This window comes from Notothenia rossii (assembly GCF_949606895.1).
Source record: "Notothenia rossii genome assembly, chromosome: 10".
Lineage (NCBI taxonomy): Eukaryota > Metazoa > Chordata > Actinopteri > Perciformes > Nototheniidae > Notothenia > Notothenia rossii.
The window spans coordinates 23,540,084-23,546,160 of record NC_136908.1 but is presented as its reverse complement, the minus strand read 5'-3'; the positions used below and the strand labels follow the sequence as shown (position 1 = coordinate 23,546,160).

The following is a 6,077-nucleotide window of genomic DNA, read 5'->3' as shown; positions in this document are numbered from 1 at the left end:
TATAATTATTACCAATACCACTCTGGTCGTGTTATTTCCCCTTTGGCTCCCCTAGCCCAATAGAGAGGCGAAGTCCCTCCCCTTCCGGGAGCCTCCATGGGACCCCGGAAGCGGAAAATTATACATTGAATTCAATGGAGAGAGAAAACGTATCTTTTGATCCCGTTTAAATTGTGCCACGAATGACACATATGATGTTTGTCAATTTAAAAGAACATTTTGCAAGTCAAAAAAATTAAAATGTGTCGTAAAACTGTCAAGTAACAAATTTGTTTGTGTTAAGCCGCTCAGTGAACTACATGTCTCTGGTCCCGCACAATACGCGTCACCAACACAAAGATGACCGTCACGTTGGCACATTTCACCTCATTCTTTCAGAATGAGAATAAAAGTATAAAACGAGGTGAAAATCACTACAAGTCTGGGCACGTTGAGAGCTGTACATACACGAAAGGGGAGTTAGTCGGTTCTGTAAGAGCCAGCATGCGGGACCGGCTTTACAAGGTTTCGGTGAGTAATATGAGTGCAATGTTTACGGGTTAATGTCAGTCAATAAGGAGGAGAATGAAAAAGAAGATGATGAACCACAGACCCGGCATATAATGACTGCAGTGTGCAGGGCTGTGTTAACTTATGTTACTGTTATCAATAGCATTAGTTGACTGAGAAAACCGTCAAGAAAAAAAGTTTAGCGATGTTACGAGTCGACTAGCATAATATGAACCACGGCTGTGATTGACAACCTGGACAGCCAGTCAGAAGCTAGAATGCCAACCTAGAGAGCCAATCAGAACCTAGAACGGGTGTACTGTATACGGGTGTGTATGCTGTGGATAACATTAGTGTTCACAAGAACAAGGTACACCTCCGTGTTTTGTTTTAGTTGCTCTTCAGATTGAAGCGGACAGTTTTATATCGACTATATGTGTGATCTCCTTTTTACATCTCGTTGTGTCATTTGAGTTTATTTGCTGTGTGTAGATTCAAGGATTTTGGTTATCTTGCCAATTTGTTTGGTTATCTAGGCACAGCTGTGTGACTCCCTCTGGTACACTGGTATGTTTTCCTAATGTGGAGAGCATTGATTAATTCATAAACTACACACTGAGTCTAGATCCTGACCAAATCCTTTTTTGTTGATCAAATGTTTTTCAAAAATGTAATACACATTTAAAAAAATACAATGTACAATCACAACCAATACAACACAAATTACAAAAAATTCAGAAAAAACAAACAACAACAATCAGACAAGAGGACAAAACTATGGAAAAATAAACCCTCCCACCCCCAGATCTGGACCATCCTTGTATTGCTCATTCAATCTATTATAGCATGTTAACAAACATGGTACTTACTTTATTTGTACAGATCTACATGGGAGAGGATGGCGTGATGCAGAGCGCTGTCTGTGGTTGTGCACGGGGGATGTACAAATGCAGCCACGCTGCAGCATTGGCAATATTTGCCAGGTGGCAGATCAGCTCCACAGAAGTTGAGTGCCAGTGGAGGAAGCCTGGCACTTCAAAAGTAGTCCAGCCGGTGTCTCAACTCTACCAACAGCAAGAGGAGACATACAACCCACTGGCCAGAGACATCGCCACTGAGGAAGTAGAATGGTTCAGGTCTGCACTGAGGGGCGCAGCGTGGCATGGCATGGCTTTTGTCACCTGAGCCAGAGCTGCAGCCTCAACATCAGGCCATTTTCAACGTGCCGGAGCTGGTGAAGGAGCGTGGGGGTCGGGGGCTTGAGGCAATTCTTGGCTCAATGCGACTGAGCAGAGACCAGCAAGCTGCCATCCAGACAGCCACCGTAGGACAGCGGACACATCCTCAGTGGCAGTTACACAGGCAGGGCAGGTTGACAGCCAGCAATTTTGGTGCTGTGCTGAGGTCGGGACTTTCATCCACTCCATGCGCGTCCCTCATGAAGAGGGTGCTTGGGGGGTACAATTTAGACGGAGTCATGGCTGTCAACTGGGGAGTTGTAAACGAGGTGTGTTTGGCCAGTGTGTTTGGCCTTTTAAGTGTGACACATATGTAGTGATAAATGCTTCACCTGACCACTGTTCCTAAATAAAAAAAGTTTTCTGCATCGTCAGTCATTTTTTCCAAATAATTACCAATATTTCACAAATTCTTCATGTCAACTTAAGAGCACAGCTGTAGGTTGAGTGTCAGCTTTGCTTGGTTCATCTTACTGGGGGGCAGCTACATGGATGTCGGTGCAGTCCACAATCATTTTGCAGTTGAAGGCAGAATGAATTTATTATTGACTCAGAATGAAGCACAACTTCATGTCATACAATACATTGACTTTATTTGTAACTGTAAAAAAATAAAGCATTTATTGGCAAGCAGGACCTGCAGGAACAGAGAATGGTGATGGATGGAGCTGGGAAGAGAGAAGAATAAAGAAAACAGATCAACTTTATTATCGGATATTAAAAATTCAATTTCAAAACAAGTTGCCGCTCCTACAGTTTTCTAGTATGTAAAGATGATTTCACATTACCTATGCAAAATATCACACTCAATACATGTGTCTCTCTGGGGGGTGCGTTGTGCCTTTGATGTATATAAATAATATACCATAACCAAATACTATTACGTACAGTGGAAATCAGGTTGCCAGAGCAGGTCAGTCCAGTGTGCATGTTCCTCAGGGTCTCAGCAGTTACAGGTGAGGTAAAGAAAATAAAAGAGAAAAAGGTCAGTAACAACACTTTAAAGTAAGAACACTGAATAATTATCTATTTTAATAATTTTCTCTCAGTAATCACTCAACTACTGTCTTTCCAACCAACAGATTGACTCACCCTCACTGTGATCACAATGAAACATGTCCAGAAGAATGTCATGCAAAGCTCCCTGCCTGCCTGCCTTCCTTCGACTCTCCCTGAACTGCTTCCTTAGCACCCGGTGGAGGGCGCAGTAGGCCACTCTTCAAATGTTTCACGAAATACTTACCATGATGACTACTCTTACTGTTTAACATTTTGGTGTACTTCATCTAATAAAATAATAACTTAATGGTAAGGCTACTAAAAATGACAAGGCTAAGTAATGTAATGCTAACTAACGTGCTCGCTACTCGTCGCTACTAGCTAGGTAGCTAACTTGACTATGTTCCATGCACAACATGTATATTACCTATGATATTACCTGATATGTCTGATCCAGCGACTCCTGTTCCTTTCATAAGAGGGGAAGCGATAGAACGAGCAAGTGGTATGATCACTTTTGTGATTACAACATGGTACAAAGCACACAGGCATCTTGTAAAAGTGAATTTATTGGAGCAATCTCTTATATTTATTGGAGGGAATAAATCAGTTATGAAATCTTCTTCTTCGCTTTAATTACGAGTCGCAACCACTTGGAGCATTATCGCCTGTGACATCACATACGCGACCCAGAATGTGATTTGGGATTTGTAGTCTTTGTAGTCGCGTATTTTTCATAGTCTTATATTTCAACAGTTTTACGACAAAATGTGACTTTTTTGACATGGAAATGATTGTTTAAGATTGACAAACATCATATGTGTAGTTCGTGGCACAATTCAAACGGGATCAAAAGATACGTTTTCTCTCTCCATTGAATTCAATGTATAATTTTTCGCTTCCGGGGTCCCATGGACCGGAAGTAGATGGGCGTGACTTCGCCTCTCTATAGGGAACGTAACAGACCGCCATTCAAATGACAGCGTTGTTTTCCCCCAAAAGTGGGCGGGGCCGTAATTTTTTCCTGGAAGTGACGTAGGTGTTACTCTAGTAACTGAACAAGAGAGTAATGTCAAATGACAGTACAATTGACCAATTATATCTTCCCTCTAAATGGGTGGGTGTTATTATCGCGGACTTTATGACAAGTCCGCCCGCTGTGAAACTTTTCTTGTTTCCATAGCAACAACAACTTCCCGTCAACAGCGTTAACTCGCCTTCAAAATAAAAGCATGCCAAATTACACTTAAGACATACAACTGCAACGAAAGTAACAAACAGGCAGTTTGCTTTTCAGCACAACGGTATACTCTTTTTCTCAGACGCGGAGGGATACTGACTTGTTGTGAAAAGTAACTTACAATTCTATAGAGAGGCGAAGTCCCTCCCCTTCCGGGAGCCTCCATGGGACCCCGGAAGCGGAAAATTATACATTGAAGTCAATGGAGAGAGAAAAGTTATCTTTTGATCCCGTTTGAATTGTGCCACGAATGACACATATGATGTTTGTCAGTCTTAAACAATCATTTCCATGCAAAAAAAGTCACAGTTTGTCGTAAAAATGCTGAAATATAAGACTATGAATAATACGCAACTAGAAAGACTACAAATCCCAAATGCATTCTGGGTCGCGTAAGTGATGTCATAGGCGATAATGCTCCAAGACTGGTTGTGACTCGCAAAGCAAAGAGGAAGAAGAAGACTGATTTATTCCCTCCAATAAATATAAGAGATTGCTCCAATAAATTCACTTTTACAAGATGCCTGTGTGCTTTGTACCAGGTTGTAATCACAAAAGAGATCATACCACTTGCTCGTTCTATCGCTTCCCGTCTGATGAAAGGACCAGGAGTCGTCGGACCAAACATATCAGGTAATATACAGTACATGTTTTGCATGGAACATAGTCAAGTTAGCTACCTAGCTAGTAGCGAGCATGTTAGTTAGCATTATATTACATTACTTAGCCTTGTCATTTGTATTAGCCTTAACATGAAGTAAACCAAAATGTTAAACAGTAAGAGTAGTCATGATGGTAAGTATTTTGTGAAACATTTGAAGAGTAGCCTATCGCCCCCTCCACCAGGTGCTAAGGGGGCGGGAGGTAGGCTAACGCCACATTAGTATCAGCGATCTTTTCTACTTAATGCTATCTGCACAAATGGTTAACATTGACCATTAAAAGATCAGGCAGTTCAGGGAGAGTCGAAGGAAGGAAGGCAGGCAGCTTTGCATGACATTCTTCTGGACGTGTTTCATTGTGATGATAGTGAGAGTGAGTCAATCTGTTTGTTGGAAAGACAGTAGTTGAGTGATTACTGAGAGAAAATTATTAAAAGAGATAATTATTCAGTGTTGTTACTTTAAAGTGTTGTTACTGACCTTTTTCTCTTTTATTTTCTTTACCTCACCTGTAACTGCTGAGACCCTGAGGAACATGCACACTGGTCTGACCTGCTCTGGCAACCTGATTTCCACTGTACGTAATAGTATTTGGTTATGGTATATTATTTATATACATCAAAGGCACAATGCACCCCTCAGAGACACATGTATTGAGTGTGATATTTTGCATAGGTCATGTGAAATCATCTTTACATACTAGAAAACTGTAGGAGCGGCAACTTGTTTTGAAATTGAATTTTTAATATCCGTTAATAAAGTTGATCTGTTTTCTTTATTCTTCTCTCTTCCCAGCTCCATCCATCACCATTCTCTGTTCCTGCAGGTCCTGCTTGCTAATCAATATTCATATTTTTTTACACGATTACAAATAAAGTCAATGTATTGTATGACATGAAGTTGTGCTTCATTCTGAGTCAATAATAAATTCATTCTGCCTTCAGCTGCAAAATTATTGTGGACTGCACTGACATCCATGTAGCCCCCCCCCCCCCCCCCCCCCCAGTAAGATGAACCAAGCAAAGCTGACATACAGCTGTACTCTTAAGTTTACATGAAGAATTTGTGAAATATTGGTAATAGCAGGTTTAAATGATTATTAGTAATTCATTATATAATTGTCTCATCGTAGATGAGCAGACAGGGAGCAGATGAGAAAAGCAGAATATGCAGCTGCCATTTTCCACATGGAAAAGAGAAAGGGCCAAGTGTATTTGAGTGGACAAAAGAGAAATCCCAAATACGAAAAATTAAATTATACAATTAAAGATATGTATACAAATAAATATATATCCTATATACACCATCATGTATAATGATGGTGTATGATGTAGAAGGAAGTGTGGTAGATAACAAGTAAATATAGTTACATACAGATCCATGTTACAGCAAAAGATGGAATAACTAAGAAGCACGCAGTATAATAATAATTACACGCAACAATTAAAT

The 6,077-nt window shown here is 40.6% G+C and overlaps 2 long non-coding RNA genes across 2 annotated transcripts; one reads left to right on the top strand and one right to left on the bottom strand.

Moving 5' to 3' along the window:
- Positions 1-1,160: 1,160 nt before the first annotated feature.
- LOC307021545 lies at positions 1,161-3,582 on the bottom strand. Its single transcript, XR_013803177.1, has 2 exons — positions 2,616-3,582; positions 1,161-2,395 (listed from the first exon to the last, which is right to left on the bottom strand). It is a non-coding gene; the product is annotated as an uncharacterized lncRNA (long non-coding RNA).
- A 524-nt stretch (positions 3,583-4,106) lies between these two features.
- LOC307022445 lies at positions 4,107-5,523 on the top strand. The gene is made up of 2 exons (XR_013803394.1): positions 4,107-5,205; positions 5,424-5,523. It is a non-coding gene; the product is annotated as an uncharacterized lncRNA (long non-coding RNA).
- Positions 5,524-6,077: the final 554 nt, after the last annotated feature.